This window comes from Myotis brandtii, unplaced genomic scaffold, assembly GCF_000412655.1.
Source record: "Myotis brandtii unplaced genomic scaffold, ASM41265v1 scaffold185, whole genome shotgun sequence".
NCBI lineage: Eukaryota > Metazoa > Chordata > Mammalia > Chiroptera > Vespertilionidae > Myotis > Myotis brandtii.
In genome coordinates, this window is record NW_005356870.1 from 10022526 (window position 1) to 10050028 (window position 27503).

Genomic DNA, 27503 nt, shown 5'->3' on the forward strand with positions numbered 1-27503 from the left:
TTTTGAGTTTATTTTTGTGTATGGTGTAAGTTGGTGGTCTAGTTCATTTTTTTTGCATGTATCTGTCAAATTTTCCCAACACCATTTATTGAAGAGGCTGTCTTGACTCCATTGTATGTTAATGCCTCCTTTGTCAAATATTAATTGAGCATAGTAGTTTGGGTCGATGTTATAATAATGTTATGGTCATAAGGAAACACCTCTAATATGTGGAAATAATTATTGTGTGAAATGATTTGTGTGTGAAATGTTTGCTGTGTGAAGACCCCAATACTCTGTAACTTCCAAAATGTGGTGAACACCGCACAATCTTGATGTGAATGCCCTAAGCCAGGGGTCCTCAAACTACGGCCCGCGGGCCACATGCAAATACAAATATTGTATTTGTTCCCGTTTTGTTTTTTTACTTCAAAATAAGATATGTGCAGTGTGCATAGGAATTTGTTCATAGTTTTTTTTTTAAACTATAGTCCAGCCCTCCAACGGTCTGAGGGACAGTGAACTGGCCCCCTGTTTAAAAAGTTTGAGGACCCCTGCCCTAAGCCCTTAAAGTATAAACACCCTGCTCCTAGCAAAGGCACACCATCTGGCCCACACTGTAAGACACAAGTTGTTTACTACTGGCTATATAAGCATCAGATTTTCTCCAGTGGTTGTTTCCTGCCTGATGAGAGGAGGACTCCACGTCGCTCTGTGAGACAAGCCCCTGATTGACTGCTCTGCTGTGTGAGCCTGAACCAACTGTGGCCACCTGTCTGTCTCCATCTTCGTCGTCTGTCTTTCGGTGTGCATCACCGGGTGGCCTTTGCTGGAGCCTAGGACCCACTAGAAATAGGTAAATAAACCTTGTGTGATTGCATACTAATTCTGTCTTGTGTATTCCTGTGTTCCGGTTCAGCTCAGCTGTCTAGACCATGAAGTATCAGGGGATAGGCCGTTATTGCTGACTCCTGGTCACCTGTGTTTGTTCCACTAAGTCTAGACAGATAATAATTAATTAATTGGGGCATAATTGGGACATGCACATATCTTATTTTGAAGTAAAAAAACAAAACGGGAACAAATACAATATTTGTATTTGCATGTGGCCCGTGGGCCGTAGTTTGAGGACCCCTGGTCTAGACATTGATGTACCAGGGGATAGGCCGTTATTGCTGACTCCTGGTCACCTGCATTTGTCTCACTAAGTCTAGACAGGTAATTAATTAATTGGGGCATAATTGGGACAGTCGATTTCTGGGTTCTCTATTCTATTCCATTGGTCTATATGTCTGTTCTTGTGCCAGTACCAGGCTGTTTTGAGAGCAGTGGCTTTGTAATACAGCTTGATATCTGGTATTGAGATCCCACCTACTTTGTTTTTCTTTCTCAGGATTGCTGCAGCTATTCGGGGTCTTTTTTTATTCCAGATGAATTTTTGGAGAGTTCGTTCTAGGTCTGTGAAATATGCCGTTGGTATTTTAATGGAGAGTGCATTGAATCTATAGATTGCTTTGGGTAGTATGGACATTTTGATGATGTTGATTCTACCAATCCATGAACACAGTATGTTCTTCCATCTGTTTATGTCTTCCTCTATCTCTTTATTCAGAGTCCTGTAGTTTCCCGCATATAGGTCTTTTACCTCCTTAGTTAAGTTTATTCCTAGGTTTTCCCCAAGAACAGGAACAAGACAGGGATGCCCATTCTCACCACTCCTGTCCGACATAGTACTGGAAGTACTAGCCATTGTGATCAGACAAGAAGAAGAAATAAAAGGCATCCAAATTGCAAAAGAAGAAGTAAACCTGTCCTTATTCGCAGATGATATGATACTGTACATAGAAAACCCTAAACACTCCATCAAATAATTATTAGACTTAATAAATGAATTCGGCAATGAAACAGGATACAAAATTAACGCCAAGAAATCTATGGCATTTCTATGAACTAATAATGAACTTACAGAAAGAGAGACTAAAAAAGCAATCCCATTCACCATCACACCAAAAAATTCATCCTATTTTAATTATCTGAATAGCTCCTTCCACTAGCTGATATTTTCCATGTTTAATTTATTTGAGCTATCTCATCAATTATTTTTATTGATTTTACACCAAAAAGTCAGAATATGTCTTAAATCGCTTTTGAGCAATTGTCCAAATAGCACTTCATTTTTCTTTAGCATACTATATTAAATAATGGTAAAATCTCAAAATTGATACATCTTTACTTCAATGCTTAGGATATTTATGTAATTATTATTGATTTATGATAGCAACTCTAATTCTACAAAGGTAGGCATCTTGTCTGGCTGATTGTGTCAGCAGCAACTGGAACAAAGCCTGTGCTGAATGAAGATTTTTTTGATTCAATATATGAAAGAAACCTACAGTAAGACATTAATGCAGTTTATTTAAATTCAGTAATTAGATAAAAATACCTGTAAGCATCATTATATATAACAGCAGTCTGGAGATCCTAAGAAATATGATAAAAAATTTAAGGATTAGGAAGAATGAATTTATATTATTTGCAGAAAATATGACTGTCTTTCTAAAAAAGAGAAACAAATATTAGTATTGTGTCTAACTAGAGGATAAAATAGCTTGTTGACTACGTGAAAAATACACTCAAATAAAATTTTAGAAACTGATTGACATGTTTGAAAACTAAATGGTTGAAGATTACTGTATAACAGCAATGGAAGTAGAAATCCTAACAAATTAGCTGAACTAAAAATGTGTAAGCTATAAATCCATAAAATCTCGTGGAGAGAAATATGACTTCACTAAATGGAACAAAAGAAAGTTCATTATGACCAAGATATCGTTGTTTTCCTAAATTATTTAATAAGATTCTTACAAATGTAATAAAAATTTTGTATTTTTAATGTAACTGCTTCAAAAAATAAAAAAAATGAAAGTTTAGAGATAGGCCCAATATATAGAAAAAATTTTTAAGTATTAATTTTCCTTTTTTCTCCTTTCTATGGTTTTAACTGAGCATTTAGTTTGATTATATTTTTCTTTTGTAACATATCAGTTCTATTTTTTTAAAAGAATTTAGTGGTTTCCCCAGAGTTACAATATACATTTTAACTAATCTAAGTTCACCTTCAGAAAACCCTGTGCCACCTCCCATGTACTAGTAGTGCCTATACCTTATAATATTATTCTCCTTTTTTTACCCTACTCCCATTTCTTGTGAAATTGCTGTCATTCATTTCACTTATCTATATAGTATAATCCAATGCACTGATACTATTATTGTTTTAGACAAACTGATTTCTTTTAGATTAAGAATATGAAAACTGAAAGATTATATTTTACTTTCATTTATTCTTTGTTTGATGCTTTTCTTTCATTATGATGATTAAAATTTCTGACCTATAGCTGACCTTCTTCCTGAAAAACCTCTTTTAATATTTCTTGCTGGCAGCCTACTGGCGATGAATCCCTCAGGTTTATTTTTATTTTTATATTTTTTGACATGTGTTTTAGAAAGTGTTTCCTGGCCTCAGAATAGATAAGGTTCCACTCCCCCTGCCCTTTTATTGAATTTATTAGGGTTACTCTGGTTAATAAAATTATACAGGTTTTAGGTGCACAATTCTACAACACATCATCTCTATACTGTATTGTGTGTTCACCACCCCAAGTCAAGTCTTCGACTATCACCATTTATCCCCTCTATAACCTCTTCCACCTTTCCCCATCTGTTCCTCCCCTCCAGGCAATCACCACACTGTTGTCCCTATCCATGAGTTTTTTCTTCTTTTGTTCTAATCCTTCATCCTAGTCCATCCAGTCCCCCTTCCCCATCCTGAAAACTGTCAGCTTGCTTTCTATTGTCTGAGAAAGTCTTCGTTTTCCATTCACTTTTGAAGAATTATTACAATGGATATAGAATTCTAAGTTAGTAGTGTTTTTCTTTCAACACTTAAAATATTAATTCTACTGTATTCTTTCACTTTTTCTGGTAGGAAGTCTGCTGTAATTATTTTTCCTTGTACCTCAATAGTTAAGGTTTTTTTAAAAAAATATATTTTTATTGATTTCAGAGAAGAAGGGAGAGGGATAGAGAAATAGAAACATCAATGATGAGAGAAAATCACTGATTGGCTGCCTCTGGCATGCTTCCTACAGGGACTGAGCCAGCAACCCAGGCATGTACCCTGACCAGGAATTTAACTGTGACCTCCTGGTTCATAGGTCGATGCTCAACCACTGAGCAACACCAGCCAAGTGGATAAAATCCAATTTTGATCATATTTACTTTTCCATCTCATATTCTACTTTTCAGTCCCCAGTTGCTCCACTTTAGTCTCTTAGATCCCCAGTTAATTTACATTCATTTGCACAACCATGGTTTGCAATGAAAAAGACAGTATTATTTTCTTTTTTTTGAAAGAACTTTTCCTTCTCGACCCCTTGACAAATCCTTATTCATCCTTTAAAACTAAGATTTGATGACAATTACTCTGAGAACACTTTCCCTACCCACTCACATTCTCATTTACCTTTCTACCTTATGCAGACTGCTAGTTCCGAAGCTTTCACACTGCACTGCATTTCTGCCTTTTATATCGATCTGTCTTTCTAGACTCTGAGCTACTTAAACATAGGGTCCTATAGTAAGCCCTCAACAAATCTTTAGAGAATAGAATTGCATATGAAAGTGGGCCTTTGGAACACTTTCTTAATGGGCGTTGGTGGCTGAGTGGTACAGACTGAAGATGTCAGCAGAAGCAAAGGGCTTATTAAACAGTTTTCATGAGACCTTACTTGATTAGATCTGTGGGCAAAAGAGAGCTTTAAGCACAGAGTCACGGGGATCACCTATTAATATTCATGGAAGACGGTTGTAGAAAGGAGGCTATGTTCTCTCCAGGCATTTGAGCTAGGAGGTCTACGGAAGCTTACATATTTTTGTGTTAAAGTTCTCTTTGTTTTCATTTTGGATTTAGGTGTGGAGAGGAATGTGAGAAAATTAGAAATGTGAAGAAAAGAAGCATAACCTTTCCCCCCTTTATTCTTGTCTTTAATTGATGTCTTATGTTTTATTGTAATATATAGTGTTTGAGGTCATCTTGCTGATAAGTTAATAAAGCAAAAGAGTCTGTGATGAATAATGTTAGTGATATTGACTCATCGGTAGAGAGCCCTGTCAACTGTTACTTTGAGCATTGCCTCAAATTGCTAACACAGTGTTTCTAATGACTTAACATTAAAGAAAATAAGAAACTTTGCACAGATACATTCATGTAAGAAATAAGGTGATCATAGCACACATGAAACAGCTTTTGTATAACTGATGAAAGATGAACACACATTGCCATGAAAATGTCTACTCATTTGCTCCATCCTCTAGTTTTATACACGCTTGCTGAGTGTGGGATTCTCTTGTTTCCTCTTCCTCCAGTTTTCTGTGTTATTATACACTTCTAGATAATCTCAGCTTCAAGGGACCCTGGTGATTTGGTGATAAAAAGGCAGAAACCCAAACTACCCGTGTAGCCATTTTCAATCCCGACTAGCATTTAACTCCACTAAATTGAACTATGACAAGGTTTCTGAAATAGACACTAGATTTGAAGAGACTGTAGAAGGAAGAACTAAAGAAATGGCAGAACAGGTTATATGGAACCATCGATTTCTTCAGCACCATGGCAAAGATTGATGCAGTCTGTTTAATCAGAGTCCGAAGAGAAAATGCTACTGTGGACTGATCTCTCCCTTTCCCTCTCCTACACACAGACATACTCAACATTTCTGAACAACTTCTCTAAACTGTAGCTAGCATGCACTGGGACAATGGCATCAGCCCAGTTAAAAGATAAAGCATGAAGCTGGCCTTTGTTAAGTGTTTTCTCTAATTCTAGCACAGTACCTGGGACATGGTAAGGAAATAGTATATTTTTAAGTAAATAAATCTGTTTTACATTTCTGTAATTTTCAACAGCAGATTTAGCCTTTGACCGACATGAATGAACTTGAGGCCTAGATAGCTATAGATTGCTGACTTCATGATCCATTTGAACTGGCCATTAAGTAGCATTTAGGCTTTTTTTGGAGAAAAAAAAAACACCCACAAAAAATGGAAGCCAGTACTGATTCTATCTTTTATACTGATAACAATTCAATTCCTTTCAAAGGAAGAGATTTTACAAGAGAATTTCAATCAGGTTTTATGTTGATTTGAGTGGGTTGAATTATGGAAGACTTGCCTTTGGCAATTGAATCACAATAAAAGGTACAAAGAAGTATGGCATCGTATGGGATGCAAATAGGACCAGTAATTGAATAAAGAAGAGGTCATACGGAAGCAGGAACATCAATGACATGTCTATTAACATGTTTTGAGATAGAAATTAAATATCTTATATCTGATTATGCAATAAGAGTTTTTGATTAGAGATAATATGGTTCTTTGTAAATTGTACTGAGTATGGGTAAGTAGTTCATTATAGTTACCTGTTAAATATATGTGATAATATGCTTATATTTCTTTAGGCATACACATATTATGGGTCTGAATAAGAGATCAAGAAAATAGGGACGTTTTTTGTAGGCATAAGAAAGATCGAGGAGGGAATTTTGGGTTTTCCTATCTTGATCAGTACAAACTTGATAGTTATATAAAAAAAATCGGAGATATTAAAAATGAGACAAGAATGATTTCACAGTGTCAATTGGCCAGTTGAAAAGATAATAAAAATAATAAGAGTTAGCATGAGCTGAATAATTGCCAATACTAATTGAGACTAACTATGTTCCAGATAATATTTCAAGTGCTTTACATGAATTATTCCCTTTATTGATGAGTAATGATAATGAAATGAGGGAATTAAGATCATGAGGATCATGTTTGAGGAGACCAGTGGGAGGCTCCACAAAGATTCATTATTATTTCAAACTCATTGTGTCTAAAACTCGCTGTCTTCCCTCTCAAACATGCCTTCCTTTATATTCACTCAATTTCATAGTGACTTGATCCAGTTCCTCCTCCATTACCCACCCCTTAGAGTTATTTTTGACCTCTCTCTTTTGTTCCTCTTTCAGCATCTAACTCATTTAATCAGTCTGTTAATTTCACCTTTGTAAGATGCATATTTGCAAATTACAATAGAAATTTAAAAAGCAATACAGGTGCTGTTTCCAGGAACTGTTTTATGTTTGAGAGGGGAAGGAGAAAATGCACAGTGGTGACTTTCTGTCATAGGACAGTCATGCTCTGTTACTTCCTTCCTTTCAATAGTCCTAATAATCACCTTAAACATGAATAAATCTATGCTCATCAAGGTTATTAAGTTGGTCAAGGTCACACAGCTCTTACGTGATAGATAGATCCAGGATTCACTTCTGTGTAATTCCTACTGAATAATATTGCCTTATCAATATTATACACTATCAAATGATTGATTACATAGTGATACAATTAGATTCATTAATATGTCTCAAATTACTAATTCAATAATGCCACAAATCTATTTTCATAACAAAGTTTTAAAATTTACTGACCTGTGCTATACTACATTTGCCAGATAAAATAGAGGGCACCCTGTCATTTGGATTTCAGCTAAGCAATGGATGTGCTTTTAGAATAAGTATATCCCATGCAATATTCGGAATATATTTATAGTGAAAACATATTGCTTATTTATCTGAAATTCAGTTAAAGTATGTCCCAAATATTGCATAGCTTGTATTAAAAATCCATTAGTCATTTATCAGAAATACAAATTTAAATGGGTTTCCTGTGTTTTTAACTGCAAAATTTGGTAAATTTATACTAAGCACGCATATCTAATCTTGTAGGAATAGATTCAAGTAGGAGGCAGAATTTAGTAATTATCACTGTCTCAGTGTCATCAGCATCTCATCTCATACCCATAGAGTAGTATTTTAAACATTTTATTTGCTCCTTACCATAATCTTATTAGGTAGTTACTATTGATAGCTCTACATGACTGATAATGAAAGTGAGGTGATATCATACTCATTAAAAAAAAATTAAAACAATAATTTAGGATTTGATGGGTCTTAAATCATATATGGATATTTAGGCCCAGAGATATGATCCCACACCTGGGATAGATGCATGAAAAATACACCTTTAAAATATCATTCATATATTTTTAAATGTATTCACAGTGTGTAAAACAGTTGGCATCATGCTATAAATTAGCATGCGTGAAACTATGAGAAATTTTGTTAGCCGAAAATTTAAGAAAGGCCTTAGGTGAAAATTATTAATATATATATAAAATAATAAAAGCATAATATGCTAATTAGACCAGATGTCCTTCCGGATGTCCTTCTGTCCTTCCGGATGAAGCCAGGGCTGCAAGGGAATCCCAGGTCCCAGTGCCAGAGGGAAGCTGGTGCCAGTAGCTGGGGCAGCGGTTCTCAACCTGTGGGTCGTGACCCCTTTGGAGGTCGAATGACCCTTTCACAGGGATCGCCTAAGACCATCCTGCATATCAGATATTTACATTATGATTCATAACAGTAGCAAAATTACAGTTATGAAGTAGCAACGAAAATAATTTTATGGTTGGAGTCACAACATGAGGAACTGTATTTAAAGGGCCAGAAGGTTGAGAACCACTGAGCTGGGGGAAGGAAGGCCTACTTTTGCACAAATTTTGTGCATCAGGCCTCTAGTATATATATATTTAGCTGTGTTTTATTTCTTTCTTTGCAATGCAGAAGTAAGCTTCTTATCATTAAATTTAAGCTACATCTGAAGGCTACTTTTGACATGGTTAAGACATTGACACTTAGAAGTTATAATTAATAATTTTGAATGGACCCTCTTCTTGTACTTTTAAAGCATCCTCTCCTTTTGACTTTATAACCCATAAACTTTAATCTTGAAGGTTTTGATGATGTTTTATAGGATTCAGAAATATTCCAGTATTGTTAGATGATAAACATGTATATCTCTGGTTTCAAATTCTTAAAAATGTTCCCTTTAACTGGATCTTACTTTCCCTTTAATTTTTATAATTTGGAGGTTTTGGTTTTTACTTCTTTCCTGAAGTAAAATACAGTAATTTATTAATTGCAATGTTTTCATACTTAAGTGTTTTACCTTCTTCAGCAATAAAGTTGTGTTTATTGCATATCTTAAAGGCTAAAATTCTGTTATGCTGTTGCATTTTACCTATGTTGCTAAGAGTTACTTGCAAAAATATTGCTTCTCTTTACTAAAAGTTATTTTAATGGTTAACACACTCCCTTAATTTTGTCCCATGGACATTTGTTTTCCTGTAGGTATGCATCGTTGAGTGTTTTTTTTTTAATGCAGATAAATGGAATAATAGGCTTAATAGGCAGAAATTTGCAAGCAAGTTTTTAAGGGATGTATTTATTTGCATATTAAATATGGCTGAATAGGCAGTTGGCTTTTTTTCATGACAGTTGACTTTCAAGGCCTCTTTCAGAAGGTCACTCACTGTTCAGGTCCTTTTATATCTCCATGATTCTGTGATAGATTGCATTGCCAGCTAAGTGTTTTTAGTGTGTCTAATAAAAAACAAAATAAACAAACAAACAAAGGAACATTGACTAAACAACTTTGTCCGGATACCCACTTGACAAGATGGTCTGACTTCAGTGTATGCAAAGGTTCCTATATTCGTTTTATTCCAAGCCAACTCATTTTTTTCTAGTTTACCTTTGTTTAGGAAGCCCGGAGTGTGATTCTTCTTCCTGCTTTACGACCTCACATTTTTCAGTAACTTGGAGTAATTACTCCAGTGAAGTAAACAGATCTTTTTGCTGGTGAAAATTGGAGGATTGCTCCTTTTTCTAGTGATGCTGTCTACTAAATCTGAATGAAATGCTTTCTTTTCTCCTGTAAGAGGGGAAGATGGTTTCTTCTAATACTCGGGGAGGAGGGCAAACTGTGACTTACTTTTCATTATATTCAAATATCTAAAGAAATCAGAGGGAAGAATAAATTTTCAAATGAAAACTTGGTTTGATTCTTTGAGCAGAAGAGAAAAACTGATACTTGGGAAACATCATTCTGTGGGAAATATATGGGTCTGTAGTTAGATAAGAATTTAGTGCCTACTACAATTAACTAGGTAGAATACTGGTTCAGCCAATCTTAGATGATGAAAATGTTCACAATTTCAAATGAACAGAGATCTTTAGAATGCTGAATAGAGATTGTAAGGAAGATAATAATGTGTTTAAAGCAACATAATATTACATATTGTGTGAGAAATATCTTCTACAGTAGTTAATATCTTGGGCTCTGGGATTAAGCATTATTGAGTTATAATCTTGACTTCATCTCTTATCAGCCTTTGGCAAACTGCTTCAGTTTTCCAAACCTCAGCTTTGTTTAATGTATGAATGATAACATGTAACATAGATCTAGTGCAAGAAAGGGTGCCCTCAGTAGAAATGTTATAAAACACAAAACATGCCCGGAATATAGAGAGCAGAGAGGACAGAATTGACATAAGAAAACAAAATAGCTCTGAAAAGAAAAAGAGGAACTACATGAGAACACTGTTTCACATGCATAAAAATAAGAGCATATTCAGAATATCATTAAACCTTGAGTGAAAAAATAAAGACCTGTGGGGAGACATTTAATCAGATAAGTGAGTTGAAGAAGGGCAGTCAGATCACCTGGGCTAGTGTGGACATGTGGACAGCGGCTCCCTCCACTGTGCACTAACCTGTAGGGATAGCTGGGATGCTCCACAGATTTTAATTTATTTTTTTGTTAATCTTTATCCAAGGATATGTTTCCATTGATATATATAGAGAGAGAGTGTAAAGGAGAGGGTGAGACAGAGAGAGAGAAACATCGATGTGCATGTGCGGGATCAAACCTGCAACCAAGGTATGTGCCCTTGACTGGATTTGAACCAGGGACCCTTCAGTCTGCAGGCCAGCACTCTACCCACTGAACCAAACCAGCTCGGGCTCTCCACAGATTTTAAACTGAGTGCAGCCCTGGAAAGCAAGGGAACTGCCTGCCTAGAGAGCTCCTACAGGAAGGTTGGGGAACAGCGAGAGAAGCAGAGCCTACTGAGTCCAGGATAAAAGGTGTCGGTGGGAGGAATATGAAAAGGGAACAAAGGGCGAAGGATCTCTGTTCTGGAGAACAGCATGCTCAGTGTCCTCCACCTCAGGCGCCTGTCCGCCACTTCACAGTCATCTACTCTGAGGACACTCTTTATGATGGGAAAATAAGACATTTTTGGGGGGCTAGCAATCTGAATCTATGCCATAACCTAATGTGCATCCTTGATAGCCTATAATGAAGTCACTGCCCCTTTCTCCACAATCTGGTCTAGCAAGACCTGTTTTCCTAATTCCTCCCAATTTACAGAGGCGCCATAAACAAAGCATGTACCAGCTTAGCTCCAGGGGAGGTCACTGACACCACCCAGACGGGCATTTAGACACAATCTCACTGCCCCATTCTGACTGACTTGGGAGGGGCTGTGGAAGCCACCACAAAAGCCTGGTAGTTAGGAAGCAGATAGAAAACAAAGAAACTGAAGGGTATAAAGCGGAAGCTTCCTCCATATTGGCTTACTCAGGATTTGGAGAATGACCCCCTGAGTCACTGCACTGGTACATGTGAAACATCTGAAAATAAATGAGTTTATCCTGGACCTCCGAGTCCTCCTGTGTATGGTTCCGTTGCCTGTTAAATTCTGTAACATTTGAACATGATCAACCAAGAAACAGAAGTCTGAGCAGATCTGTGTATGGTTCGGTTGCCTGTTAAATTCTGTAACATTTAAACATGATCAACCAAGAAACAGAAGTCTGAGCAGATCATTCAGTTGTGCCGATTAGAGGACTCAGTCACATGTGTAGCTTGTTCACCTTTTAAATGGCTTTTTTTTTCCCCTTTGGAGCATTCTCACTTCTCTACTCCTCCTGGTCACCCCAGTAAAACCCAATTCCCCAGCCTTCCTGCTCAAGCATGACTTAATTTCCACCCTGGTCCTACACCAACATGAAACGTGGATTGGGAAGAGAGAAAGGCAAGGAAACTCTGATTGGTAGAGGATGGGGGGAGAGATAAAGAGCTTTCAGAGACAAGAGTCAGACATGGCAGCATCAGTCACCAGTGACTAAGGGCTGGGAATTAACCATGAACTAGACCGGCAGGTCAGCTTGGGAATTGTCCTACATGGATGACTTTTAGCTGATTCTGAGGCCCTTCTGGGAATGGCATGTAGTAATTTCAATTTTTAAATAAATTCATTTTCGAAATAAAGCAAAGCGTGTATTCTGTTGCTTCCATCAGTGAACCCTCCGTGGCACAGTAATAGATCTCAAGAAACTGGGAACTGGAGCTTGGTTTCCTGCTGTGGGACAGGTCTCTGGTCGTCTGTAACACTCAGTGGCAAACTGAGTCCTTGGGGTCATGTATAAATGCGTGAAGCATGCCAGGAATATACACGGGGTGCGCTGGATGTGTTTAACTAGAAATAAATTAGTGAAGTTAACTCTTTAAGATCTCAGTGTGAAGTACAGAGTCTTGAAAACAGCACAGAGCCTGTGTTACCATTCTGTAATATCCTTTGCAGAGAAGAGTGGAAATAAAAAAAAATCAAAGCCAGATTATTGACCAGGAAAGAATGGGGAGCTGATGGCGAGAATGGGACACTTGGGAACATCCAACTGACTCAACATGGCCGAATTCTGGAGCCTGGCCACGCATCCTTGATCAGCAGAAGCAGTCTCGCCTTCTCTATGTGACAAAACTGTGGAATACCCCGCGACAATCCGGCCGGAGGAAGCCACTCTGCAAGAAGAAGCAATTTCTCCTAATGTGCTATTCAACCACACTTCATTGCCTCCACACGCTAGCATGCCCCAACGAGTCCATTACAGAGGCCGACCTGGGAAACGGCTGGTATAACAGAAGGAAGGCGAAGATGGTGCTGGTCTTTTCTATCAAAATTCTGGGAAATGTATGTGGGAGTGTTTCTTAGGATGCGCACCCTCCTTAGCTCAGGGGAAAGAGAAGCCTAGCTTTTGGCTGACCTGGACTTATCCGAAGGCCGCCCTCACCAGAGATTCTATGTTCCATTCAGTCGCTCAGGCAGCGGGGAGTGCTATCGCTTGTGTGGACTGCGGCTGCCTCCTAGAAGCAATAGATGCCTGTGGCAAATGAAGTTGAGGTGCTATTTCTGCCTTGGTAAAATAGGAGGATTTGACAGTGAAGAATTATATAGCAATGTGGGAGTGTATTCATCGTGTGTGACCCACACATCAGTTCCTTCTCTGTGTCCCCAACAGCATCCGGTAGTAAAGCAGTGAATGAAGCATCGGTGCTGGGTGAGTGGTAGACAGTGACGGGAATTCACTGTAGAAGAGGCATCATCGTAGGAATGAAGACCCAGGAACGGATCTGTCCAGGGGGACGGGGGCCATTTTTAAACACAGATTTTGAGGTTCAAGCCTTGTGTAGCTCCTTCCTTTCCTCTAGAATGTTCCAATCTTTTTTGTCAACCTGAAATTCTGTCCCCTGAAGCTTGAAGTAAAAAATGTAGCTTTCTTCCATCCTGATCTGTCTAGTTTGGAGAGTGCCAAAAAGATGCAGATCTCACCCAGTGTAATTGTCTGCTAAGCGTGGCCTTATTTCTTGTTTTGGCTTAATTTTGATTGCCAACCAGTGCCTTCAAATAATTGTGTTTTTAAAAAAATATTTTATTTTATGTTGTTATTGATTTTTAGAGAGAGAAGAAGGGAGAGGGAGAGAGAGAAAGAAACATTGGTGTGAAAGTGAAACAGCCCTAGGCTGCCTTCTATATGCCCCCTACCAGGGATCAATCCTGCAACCCAAGCATAGGTCCTCGCTGGGAACCAAACTGACAACCTTTTGGCGCATGGGCCTATGCCCAACCAGCTGAACCACCCCAACCAGGGCTCAGATAATTGTTTTTTAAAAATATGTTACTGCCTGGCCGGGGAGCTCAGTTGATTAGAGCAATTCAATATGACACTACTAGTTAGTATACTTAGACAAGTTCCCTGTAGATAACAATCATAAAATCTATGTAACATATCATTTATTAGATAGTATTAAAGACTCTCAGGTGGGTACTGGATCAATATAGACTCTAAGAACACTCTGAAGTAATTTAATTTATTTAAAACAAAAAGATGGCATGAATAATTAAATAAAAATATGACCCTTATTTTTAATTATACACAGACATAAAGCATATAATAAATATTTTCTGCAAATAACCTAAATTTTAAAATAAATATTCTTCTTTGAAATTTTAAAGCAAAATTTACTTTACCACAAACTTGTAGTTATCACATCATATTGAAAACCAAATCCAAACAAAAGAAAACAAAACAAAAACCACACACACAAAAAAACAACAACAATCTGAAAATGTTCTGGTTACCATTTCTTATTTATTTTGGAAAACCTTTAAATTAAAGGTAATGAATTACTTCAATTCAAGAGTGATGCTGTGTTGCACAAGATTTAGTCTGTGGCATTTAGTCAGTATAAATATTTTATTTTCTGCTTTCTCAGACATAGATTAGAATGTTATTAGTGACAAATACTGGGAGGATGTGTTAATGACTTGTAAACCACCTTGCAAATATCAAACAATAAAAATGATACTCATTTTTATGTTTTTGAGAAAAATAAATTGTCTCACTCCCATTATCAGGAGTTAACCAAATAGATGTATTAAGCAAACAAATCCTTGTTTAATTGTGAAAGCAACTCTACCTTTCAGAGAAAGATTTGTTAGTCATGTTCTGACAAATGATGAACTTCTTATATATATGAGAGAACTGATTCTAATAACCAATGTTAAGGCAAAAATAAAAAAAAAGGAATCTGAAATTTTTTTTTATAAAAAGAAATACTGTTCTTAAGTTTTTCTCTAAGTGAGAGATAGCCTATTTCCCACCAAAGAAACATAGTTTTTCTTTTATACTTTGAATCCCTGTGACATAATATTCAGAAATACTTTAGTGTGATTTGGGCGAATGCATAACAATGAGGAACATTTTATTTTTCACCACTTATCCTGAAGATATGTCTGATGAGTTCCTTCTGCTTCTCATAAGTAGGGAAATAGCACTGCAGGGCTTGCTGTGAAGGGATGACAAGTGATTCACTGCAAGCCTGTTTGTGCAAAATGATGGCTGTGGGCCCCGTAGGAGTTGCTTAGCTGGGAAGATAAAAATATGTTCCAACATAGAAAGCTGGTGGTTCCTGGTGATCATAATGCAGTCTACGGTGTACCTTGCATGCCTGCATTAGACTACCTGCTAATTTGTCTTTTATCCTGGACCTTGGAGTATTTATGATGGGAGTTTGGGAGAGTGCATGAGCAAGAATGTGTTTTTGTGTGTGTGTGTGCTCTATCTGTGATCATTGTAATAATTTACTTTAAACCGATGCATTTCTGTCTTCTAAAATATGTTGTCTCTAGCTTATTCTTACAGCAAAGATGCCGGTGAATGGAATGGCATGCATGATTTGGGGATGTGGATCGCCTGATAATGCATAATTCAACCATAGAATGACAATCTGAGCTCCCACAGCAGCATTGCCATTCAGACTCTAAGTCAGTGGTTCTCAACCTTCCTAATGCCGTGACCCTTTAATACAGTTCCTCATGTTGTGGTGACCCCCAATTTCATTGTTACAAATTGAACATAATTAAAGCATAGTGATTAATCACAAAAACAATCTGTAATTATATATGTGTTTTCCGATGGTTTTAGGCGACCCCTGTGAAAGGGTCGTTCGACCCCCAAAGGGGTCGCGACCCACAGGTTGAGAACCGCTGCTCTAAGTAATCAGTTGTCCTTATAACAATCCCAATGATTTTTCTGCATCTTTTTCTTTCTTTCTTTATTTCTTTTTTTTTTTTTGGTTATGTTAGAGCAGAAAAGTTGGTTCTGTCAAAGAAAAAATAAATATAACATAGATAGAAATTTAAAACAAGATAAAGAACAGTTATACATATTTGTGACTAATGAACCCTTCCAGACCCTGTAGCATAGGCAGAGAGGTCAACATGATACAGGACACCACATTCTAAATTCGTGCCCTCCACCAAAATAAAATAAATAAATAAATAAATAAATAAATAAATAAATAAATAAAATAAAAAATAGGCAACTAGACAAATGCCCAATTAACTTATGTAACGCTCCAACTCTGCCGATGAAACTTCCTCTCACTCCCCTTTAAAAATATTCCTACAGAAAGAATCCTTTTCATGTTCTGGATTTAGCATTAGAATCTTAGTGGGTAAGTTTGTAGCCAAAATGAAAAAGCACAAGAAATATTTTCTGTATATTAGATCCTGAAGGGACCCAATTTTAATCCCAGACTCCTAATAAAACCTGTAATAGAAAAACTGAGCTATACCATAAATTTCGTGTAGAATTCATCATCCAAATAATATTTTTTTCTGCTTTTGCTTCATTTCTGTGCTGAATGTCTTGGTTCAGAGAGAGAGAGTGTGTCTACTGTGAAAGATTTATAGCAGAGTAATATGAATCGATGTTCTAGTGATGTCAGTTATCTTTGATTTTAGATTTATGTGTTAGTTCCAATTTTTTAAAGTAATTTTTCCTCTCCTATGAGACATACGATCATTGCTAAACCATCATAGATGTCTAGAGACACCAATGAACTCCCATAATGAACAGCAAGGGGCTCCAGATTCCAGATGAAATGCTCTTTTCTGTGAAGAAGTTGTAGCCACAGGCTAGAGCCAAATCTTTAGTTTTTCAGCCTAGATTTCTGCTACTGAGAGAAAGTAGAAGGCACAGTGAGTCTGTTTCTAATAACTAAAGGGGGTAATGAGTCTGTTGCTAATCAGCTTGGTTCTAGAATGAAGCCAGAGCCAAATAAGATGCCAACTGAAATATATATATATATATTCCTTCTAAAAAGAAGATGGATTGGATCATTTTTAAAGCAAGCTTCGGACACATGAAAGTTTTAAAACTGCCCAGATTCCACCACAGAGATTTGAACTCTTCCAACAGTCATGTTTGACTTGCAGCTTGCAGCCTGGCAGCTTTGAACCCCAAGGTGTACTACCTTTCAGGTGCGAGCTGCAAATTAAAATGACAGTTTGAGAAATAAGAGGTGCATTTAAACAGGTGCTCCTGCTCCATAGGAGACTTGCTGGGGACTCTGTTATGACCATGCTGATGCTCTGACATTATGAAGTGGAGCTTGTCACTTCCATCTGGTCTAGACAACTGCTGGAGGCGGAACCCCTTGAGAAAGTGGCACACACCCTGCAGCTGCTCTTCGGTGTCTCATAAATAAACACCCAATCATGGCCTCATTCTGCTCATTGAACCCATTTAGGAGCCCTGGGTCATTGTCCTCTTAGACAATTGTCCACCCACTATGGCTTTTAAGGAACTTGTTTTTGAATAGGATCCTCTAAAGATTAACTCAGTGTTAACAGGAAAATTGTGAAGAGCACATTGGGTTTTTATTTGTTTGATTGTATTTTATCTAAATGACTACACTTAATAAACAGCCCTTCCCTGGCAAGTGTAATGCTATTTGTCTCAGTGGAGCTCCACTGACTTGCTTTAATCTCCCCTTGCACTCATTTATCCTCGAGTTTTTATTTCTAAGCAATTTTGGTAGAATGATCTGTGCTTTGCGTACATCATTCAACTAATTTACTTATTCCTGTATTACTTTGTGATTCATAGATAAAAGAGGACCATTAAAAGCAAGGTACTGTTTACTAGAATTCTTTGTTTTTCCCAGTAGGGAGTTTGATGCTTCATCAAATGAGATAGTAAAAAGAAAGAATGTATCCTTTTTTGAACATATCAAAAGTATTTTATTTAACTTTTAATAGTTTGCAAACTGGGACAGTGTGTTGCTCTGAATCAAACATCTTGCTATAATGAGCTTGGTGGGTGAGGATTTTTAAATTTATTTTTTGCCTGAGGTCTGGATTATGTTCAAATCATTGTATAGATTAAATGACATTTAGTTCATGTGATTTGTCTGTGAAATCCTTAATGTTAAGAAATTTTGACTTTTCTTGGCAGAACGTTCTCATCTGTCATGATGTCACTGGCTGATAAAACACATAAAACCACTAAGTTTAATCATCTCTGTGGTTTTCCAATATATTTGGTAGCAAAAAGATTCCATTCCCTGTGCACTTTCAAAGCTCACAGTTTGCAGCAGGCAAAGACCGCTACATCCTTCACCGGGAAAACATCGAGAAATCCTTGAAGCATGCTGGCGTCGAGCTTGCCCAGAAACTAAATAGTGTCTGCTCTCTTGAGTAGTCTTCAAAGGGCATCCACAATTCTTTTCCCTCATTCCCACCATATATAACTGTCAAAATGAAAATGTGGGCTTAGGAAAGACATGCACTTTAGTGTAGACAAATGTCTGAAATTTTCCAGAAATCATGATCCCGTAAAACTTATTATCAAACAAATTAAACTAGTATATTCAACTTAATAAAGCAGAACAAAATATTTAACAGTGTCCTGGCCTCTGATTTCTGAATAGAATGAATAAGCCATATGTGTGAGATACTATATTTGAAAATGGAAAGATCTTTTGGAATTGAGGTGAACATGGGTACACAGGACTTCAAAGGGCTGACATTTCATCATCTGCTCTTGAACAATGGAGAGAGAGAAGCCAGTCTTCAGTAGACTGCGTTTAGGAATGATGATCTTGGCTTCGTTATTCTCCAAAGCAAAGTTGCTGAACTTGGCATTACATCCTACCTCCCAGAATTAGTGTCTTCCCATGTTTAATAGTTTCATGATTTAATCTACACAGCAGGCAAATCTCTAAAAAGATTTTTGAGAATTTAAATACATTAGCACAACTACTGCATTTCTATGTCATGATAGTCTAGCAGTTCTGAGAAATTACTAAAAGTGATGCTTTCTGCTGTTTTTAATGTGTTTACATGATGCTCCCTCATCTGCTTTGACTATTCTCTACATTTTTAAAGTTTGAAATGAGAACTAAAGAATTTGGGGAAATAAGTGGTTTTCTAATCTCTTTTCAAGTTTAAGCTTCGGATAGAGATCGTAATGTAGCAACTATGACATAGATGTCAAATACAAAAATTTGTCTATTTGGAAATGAATTTTGATTTCTTATAAAACGATAGATTTGTGGCTAGAGATGGAGATACATTCTACTGTGAAGAATTCACTTTGTAGCAACTTACACCCGCTGTATAGAAAGGGAAACAATTGATAAGACAGTGACAGTAATTTTCAGGAGGAAACTGCAGACAATTTAGTTTCAGAACACATAAGGAAACATTCAATATTAACAAAAGAAAGTCATCATGATATATTAGGTAATGCTAATATGTGTTAAGATGAAAGTCATGATGATATGTCAACAGAAGAATATAATCACTTTTCCCCCCAAAGAATCTGATCTAAAAGAACAGGTGGCGGGGTGAGGGAGGGTGGGCAGATACAAATACATATAGAACCATGATGGGCAGGTTCTGATTGAGAGATGGTGATGAGAGAAGCTGAAGTGGTATTGTTGTGAGATCATTCTAGAGCAGTGGTTCTCAGCCTTCCTAATGCCGTGACCCTTTAATACAGTTCCTCATGTTGTGGTGACCCCCAATTTCATTGTTACAAATTGAACATAATTAAAGCATAGTGATTAATCACAAAAACGATATGTAATTATATATGTGTTTTCCGATGGTCTTAGGCGACCCCTGTGAAAGGGTCGTTCGACCCCCAAAGGGGTCGCCACCCACAGGTTGAGAACCGATGTTCTAGAGATTGCCTAGCAAGATGGAGGAGAAGCTCAAAGCTTTCCTAACACAGTTTACAAAACAGAGAATATTGTGCTGATGGCCACCTGCAGACATTCAGACATCTCCTGGAAATCTTATTCTGCTAAAACTGAGCACATAAGTGATATTTGCCCTCCTTTGTTGACCTTTTTATTCTTTGGGTCCTGGAAACAATGAAGGGCACTTTTCTTCCATATTTAATTTATGCTAACGTAGCCTGTTCAGGTTGGCTTCTTTCACTTACTAGTATATATTTCAGGTGCCTTAATAGTTTTACATGACTTGATAGCTCATTTATTTTTAGTGCTGAGTAATATTCCAATGTCTGGATGGACCACAGTTTATTTATTCAAATACCTACGGAAGGCCATCTTGTTTGCTTCCAAGTTTCAGCAATTATGAATAAAGCTGCTATAAATATCCATGTGCAGATTTTTGTGCGTATATAGGTTTTCAACTCACTAGGTCAATACCAATGAGCACCATTGCTGGATCATATGGTAAGAGCATCTTTAGTTTTTTTAGGAGACTGTCACACTGATTTCCAAAGTGGGTGCGCCATTTTGCATTTCCAAGGCTAATGAATGAGAGTTCCTGATGCTCCATGATCTCACCAGCATTTTGTGTTCTCAGTGTTCTGGATTTTGACGATTCTACTAGTTGTAGGTAGTTGTGCATAGTTTTTTGTACTTGCTAACAAATTTGGGGCATAATACTCATTTGAAGGTTATTTGCATACTCAGGAGATGTCCTCTCTTTTAAGATCAGTATTAATTGGCTTCCCCACCTGGGGTTTGTAGGGTAAGACAGCAGTGTTCTTTAACTTGCCTCTTCTCCCACCACAAACAGTCTGATCTTCCTCAAACTCTAATACTGATGCTGACTCAACCACACTCACCAGCACTCTGGCACGTGGGGGGTCTCCTGCCATCTATGTTGGGAGTCCATTTGTGCTGTCTCCTTTGTTTTTTTCATTTATTATTTTTGGTGCTTTGAAGCCTTTTTTAAATTTTTGGTTTTAAAAAGAGTTTGGGAGAGATTAAAAACCTTCATTGTTGTCATGATGTTGTTATAATTTCTAACAATGACTATTTAAATTATTTTATGGCATACGAAGGTGGTTCTTTACGTCAAATGCTTTATAGTGGTTATTTGAAAGTATGCTCTGTATTCAAGAACTACATATCATTTTTTCAGGGGAAAATGCATTTTCCATTTTTTGGGGTGCTTTTCCAATGGCAGGTCAGTCAGGAATCTGAATATACTTAGTTACCCTCAAGGATTCAATCCATACTATCTCTTCTAATTGGTAATTTGGGAGTTGTATTGTTATTTGTGTCTGGACTCTCTAAGCTAGATTTCTAAGTACTCTGTTTATAATCTTGGAATTTTTCATTTTAAAAGTTTTATAAATAAGTAGGAAAACATTTTAAGTAGTAGACAGAACCTTTCAATGGGTATTTTAATTTCCTGGCAGTTTTGAGATTGTACTTGCTTGGGGAAATACAGGTTCATTGCTATTGGTGAGAACTCCACAGATAAATTAGTAAAGTCTTTTCGATTTGTTAAAATACTCACTGTTGCACTGCTAGGCACAGCATACATCACACTTAACTAAAAAAAGACAAACTACACTGTGAGGATTGTATTCTGAAGGGTTAAAAGGCAGCAATAGGTTTCCACTAGATAACATTTTTCTTCTAATTTTTATTTAACATACATATGTTTGCATTTTTTATTAAAATATAGTTGACATACAATATTAGTTTCAGGTGTAGAACATTCTGATTTGACATTTATGTACCTTATAAAGTGATCACCAGGTTAAGTCTAGTAGCCATTTGTCACTGCACAAAATATTAACTATATTCCCTATGCTGGGCATAAATTTTCAAAATTTTTTTCATGATGCATTTGGACATTAGAACTCTTTAATTTTGCCTAAAAAATTTAAGTACTAAACTGTCATTGTTTATTTTTGATTTAGGAGCTGTGGGTGTTACTAAACTCATTACTAAAGTTTGAGTTTACTAATATCTTGTAAATTAACTAAAATAGTCTCACGTTGTGATTTCTTGGAGAGTTGTTAGTGTGTCTTATTCTTATTCCATTATATTTAGTATAATATGTGGCCATTTAGAGCGGCTCATAGCTCTTTTCCCTTCTTGCATTTGTTCCCTCTCACCATCTCCCGAGCCCCTTAAGAAAAGCTGCTTTGGACTGATCTAGTCTAGTCTACTGAGGACATTGAACCATAGTTTCAATGATGTGAATGTTAGAAGTGTATTTGACTCTGTTGGTTTGATTGCTCTCTTCTCTTTTGATTTTACCCTTTGGTTTCCTTTTCCTCCTCTTTATAGTAGTAGATGTGAAGCTACACTGACCAGTAAGGGAGCCAGTAGCCACTTGTGGCTATTGAGTATTTGAAATGTGACTAGTCCAAATCAATATGTGTTGTAAATGTAAAATACACACTGGATTTCAAAGATGGTATGAAGAAAGAATGTTAAAACATCTCACGAAAGTGACTATTAGTTGAAAAGAGAATATTGGGATATGTTGGGTTAAATGAAATGGTAATTAAATTTCACATGTTACTTTTTAATTTTTAATGTAGCTTTTAGAAAAGTTTAAATCACACAAGTGGCTCACATTATATTTTAATTGGGCAGTGCTGATCTGGAGGGGCTAGAAAAGGCTATATAGATTTTTTGCACCTAAACAAAAAAACTCCCTTATTGTTTCAGTTCCCTCAACCTGGCTCATTGTGAGATCATAAAGGTTATACACCAAGTAAATTACCCAAAGATGTCCCCTTTCTATATTTGTATTGAAAATCTGTGGCACTTTTAGGGTTGATAGGGGATAATGAGATCTGGAACCCCAGCCAAATATAGCCTCATCATGTTATCATGAATGCATGAAAAGACTTACAACAATATTATGACCTTTCTACTTAGTGGACAGAAATTGAAATGAGAATTGATCGATTTAGAGACTGCAAACTCAGTCAGAGCATAATATGTGTTGTTAAATTTAAACTTTTACTCAGTGTCAGTAACTCTTTCACATTATTAAATACTTTATTATTAAGAACAAAGTCACTTTTTGTAATCATCCAAGTCTCCATGCTATCTCACAATTTGAATAATAGAGCTTCCCCAAGCTAATAAATGATGGTAGCATAGAAAATGAATATTAATAGAATTGCAAACCCATAATTCTATTTACACTCAATTTGTAAAGTGACAACAATCTCAGGGGTGTGAAGAAACATAACAAGCAACAAAAGAAGTAATTTTTCTTTCTTCTGCAATCAGCAAAATTGAATGTCCAGAGGTGAGGGAGTCTTTGTTGAATGAAAAGACAACGGCAATGTGATAATGAAAGCATTCAGTTCAATGTCATTTATTCAGACCCTAGATTCATGGATTAAACCTCAGGATCTAGCTTTTCTTAAAAACACTTTAATTTGTGAACAGGATCTGATATAAAGAAGCTCAAATATTATTTATAAACTAGAGGCCCAATGCAGGAAATTAGTGCAAGTGGCTTGGCTCCCACCATGGCAGCGGTCGCCTCTGCCTTGACCCTCGCAGCCCTGGCTTCGTCAGGAAGGTCGTCTGGAAGGACATCTGGTCTAATTAACATATTACACTTTTATTATATAGGACTAGAGGCCCGATGCACAAAATTTGTGCAAGGGGATTGGCCCTCACAGCCACGGCAGCTTGCCTCGGCCCTTGCAGCCTGGCTTTATCTGGAAGGTCATCTGGAAGGATGTCTAGAAGGTTGTCTGGAAGGACATCCAGAAGGTCATTTGGCTGTCCGGTCTCATTAGCATATTACTCTTTATTATTATAGATGGTATAAAACATCTTCTACACTTAAAGTTAGGCATATCACTTGAAGATGCTAACTTTTGTTACAATAAACTAATAAATAGTGATTGGAATCCCTGTCTCTCCTTGGAGAGTTATTATCAGTTGGGTTCAGTAAACATTAGATTTTTTTTTTTTAATCTTTTTGGGTTTCTTAACTAATACGGAAGCTTGCTTGAGATAACTAATGTGAATGTCCTTGCCTTCTCACCAATATACAGAAACACAAAAGATATGTTTACAAGAGCATGATAAACCAAGCTCATTAGTCTATGATCTGCTAGACTTCAGGAAAAATTTAAACTAAGGAAAATATCCAAAGGGAACTTGGTCAAAAACAGTGGCTCCAAGCAGTGTTTTCAAACATTACTTACTGCCCCTCTCTGATTTATTTAGAAATGTGTGGGATGTGGTGGGGAGGATTGTTTGTGCCACTACAATGACTAGAGGATGCTACTGATACTTAGTGCGTGGAGGTCAGGGACCTTGCACATCCTGCAGCATGTGGGAAGTCCTCCACCATAATTTCAACAATGCTGCCACTGAGACACACTGTGCTTAGAGATGTCAGCCCACACCTTGGGTTGGCTTTCACGTTACCTCCAAACTCTGCTCACACTGCTCTTGACAGCACTGAGCTCATTTAGAACTGCTCCTCTCAATCAGTTTCATTTAGTTCTTCTTTTGAAAAATCTAAATATAATACAACATTAGAACCTTAATATATTACTTATGCAGAAATTATAAATTGTCATATTTTGGGTCAAAGTGCACAAAACGGGGGATTGCTAACAGATTTTTAATGGTAATATTTTCACATGTATAATTTTAAAGTGTTCCCCTATTCCTTTTTCTTCCTCCTCTCTTCTTCCTCTCTTGCTTCCTCCAGTATTCCTCTTGCTACATAAGAGTCACTAAGATGAACCCACATTTTAGTTGCCCACATATGAAGGGACCATTTTCTGTAATAACAAATTTGTGTTATAAATAAAAATAGGTGCCTAATTATCTAACACTGATGTCAGCCCCAGCCTTCTAGAAGACTGTCTTAGAAAACAGACAGTGTATTGTAAGGACATGGTGCGTTTCCTGATATTTACAGAAATATTGGACTTACAGACATGCTCCTCCTCCTTTCTTAGAAGTAGAGTAGAAATGGAAGGATGGGTGTTTTCTTTTCTTCGATTTTCATCTAGAATCTTGACATAACTAGCTACCATTCATAGGTCTAAATTCTCGTAGACTCCCTTGAAGTACTGTAGTATAAGAACTAAAGATTCCTGTGCTACGTTGATACCTTTGGGCCTCAGAGGGCCCCAAGGCCTAGTGTAAGTTTATCTGCCCTCATCAGCAGCCCCCAGCACTCAATGGGAAGACTCCCTCTGGCTAGTTCCTTTCAGCCGGACCAGCTGGACTCACCCAATGGGATCCAAGGTGAGGAATTAGACAAATAAACATCCTCTTATTGGGAACGTGGATATCTTGTCACTACAAAGCCTGCCTCCCACAACCCCAGCTATCCCGAGTGACACCCCTGTGTGGCCCTGCACGACATATGATGTCCTCCTTCCTGGGCTGTGACCGTATGTGACCATTTCATCTGCCCAGTGTCAGGCGTCATGTATGGCCATGTCTAGGATCTGAGGCCAGGACTTCCTCACTCACCAAAGGGGTGAGGAGTTGGTGAACAAAACAAATGGTGTCATGAACAGAATGGCCCCACCACAATGGGGTCCCTGGGCAGCTTTAACTGACTGTTTCTGTCTAACTAACTGGTTCCTGTTACGGGGAAGGCCTCCTGGGACAGAACCCAATTGCTAGAGGGCCTGTCGCTCACACAGCATTCTGTTCTCTCTCAGATGCTGCCATCTCGTTCCATTCTAAAGTGTCGCTCTTGCCTCCAAGGTGAGAACTATTATTAATGGACTATATCCTGGCATAAGGTGCTGTTGAGAGAGGTCTGTTTCTACAAGGTAGTCTCTGAGAATCCCACCACCACACCTGAGGCCTATGTCAAGCCTCCATAGGGGTGATGTGAGGCTGCTGTGTCAATAGGGGCTGGGTGAAGTGACAACAGTGTCTGAACTGGCGGGCTCTGAGTCCTGGGGGCAAGTGGTCTGAGTAGAGCTCTCAAGGGTAAAGATCCCAGTATGCTGCGTCTTGCTGGTGATTGGAGATTGATGACAGGCACATATTTCATAGGGCAGTGCTTCTCCCACTTGAATGTGCCTGTGAGTCACCTGGGAATCTTGTTAAATTGCAAACCCATGGACTACACTTTGACCTGCAAGGATAGGGGATCAGAGCACTGAAATGAGTGTCTAGACCAGTGGTTCTCAACCTTCCTAATGCCGCGACCCTTTAATACAGTTCCTCATGTTGTGGTGACCCCCAACCATAAAATTATTTTCGTTGCTACTTCATAACTATAATTTTGCTACTGTTATGAATCGTAATGTAAATGTCTGATATGCAGGATGTATTTTCATTGTTACAAGTTGAATATAATTAAAGCATAGTGATTAACCACAAAAATAATATGTAATTATATATGTGTTTTCTGATGGTCTTAGGCGACCCCTGTGAAAGGGTCATTCGACCCCCAAAGGGGTCGCGACCCACAGGTTGAGAACCGCTGATCTAGAGGATGGTGCTGACATTCCATTGGGATTTGGGCACTGGCTCACCCCACGTGAACCAAGATCTGGGACTTCTTGCTGGAAAAGAAACATACATCAACTATGAAAGTTGTATAGATGTCTGTTGTGTTCTGGACATTGACTAGAACTAGACACTAGTAACATGAAGTAAAATGAGAGCTGTCTCTTCCCTACAGGGGCTTGGTACCCAGTGGAATGCAGCGTATCCTTTCTCTTCTGACCAGGCTGGTGAGTGCTTTCTCAGTGTTGTGAACTGAATAGTGCCCTGTGAGAGTGACAAGGACAGAGCTGATCATGTTCCCACTTACCTATGGCAACAGCATATCCAGGCGATACGAATCCCCTCTCTTGTCAAAACCACTTACTAGCATTATATATATCCTCTGTGACTATAAACATTTGTTCTTCTACCCAAATGTCCCTAAATTTTGCAAAGATACAAACATAAACAACATTCTTGAGATATTAATTATGTGTTCTTGGTTAACAAAAGTGTCATTACTTTTCACACATTGAAATGTTTCCCAATTTATAGAATATATGATTAAAATAAGAATGAATTTTAATTATGTATATTTGCTACATGTGCCAGGATATTCTCTGTAAGCTATTTTAAAACTTATTGTGCCATTATAAATTCATATTCTAGGCACATGTTGGCTACCACTCTTCCTTCTAGCTTACCTTAATTAGACTACAAACAGAAGTGAATAAGGCAGCTAGTGGATCAAGACTACTAACATCATATGAAGTAGAATAATAAATCAGTAACTAACAGAATGAATACAACTTTATAAATAATTTAAGTGATGCCTATCTGCTTTACGTACAAATGAGAATAAAATATTTACATGTGACAGGCAGCTTCATATTGCCAACAGCAAAATCAATTGTCCGTAAGTGCTGGAAAAAAATCTATGGCATCATGGGGTTCAAAGCTGATATCAAATCATAAATATAATAATCAACTCAAAAAGTGAAAACAGTTTGGGAAAAACTATAGCATATGTGAACTAAAGTTAATGATTAATCTTATGGAGCTATTTATTTATTATTCATTTATTTATTCATTCACTCACTCATTCATTTATTTTTGTTCATGGGAAAATTCAAATCAACATACCCAATCACCCCATAAGAATTTCAAGTAAGGAA

General features: G+C 37.4%; 3 long non-coding RNA genes across 8 annotated transcripts in view; 2 read left to right on the plus strand and 1 right to left on the minus strand.

Annotated features, from left to right (window-relative positions):
• LOC106725739 overlaps positions 1 to 13204 on the minus strand; it is a 14448-nt gene extending 1244 nt beyond the window's left edge. The window contains exons 1-2 of the long non-coding RNA XR_001361673.1: positions 12519 to 13204; positions 9561 to 9562 (exon numbers count right to left, since the gene is read on the minus strand). This is a non-coding gene — a long non-coding RNA (uncharacterized LOC106725739). The remainder of the gene's footprint in view (positions 1 to 9560; positions 9563 to 12518) is intronic.
• Positions 665 to 25647, plus strand: LOC106725738. 2 transcript variants are annotated; one of them, XR_001361671.1, is made up of 4 exons: positions 665 to 835; positions 20333 to 20476; positions 22168 to 22383; positions 25548 to 25647. It is a non-coding gene; the product is annotated as an uncharacterized LOC106725738 (long non-coding RNA). The 2 variants fall into 2 exon arrangements; XR_001361672.1 differs by having other exon boundaries at positions 20333 to 20473.
• An 892-nt stretch (positions 25648 to 26539) lies between these two features.
• Positions 26540 to 27503, plus strand: part of LOC106725736 — a 63595-nt gene continuing 62631 nt past the window's right edge. For all 5 annotated transcript variants that reach the window (XR_001361666.1, XR_001361670.1, XR_001361668.1 and 2 more), the window contains exon 1: positions 26540 to 26576. This is a non-coding gene — a long non-coding RNA (uncharacterized LOC106725736). The remainder of the gene's footprint in view (positions 26577 to 27503) is intronic.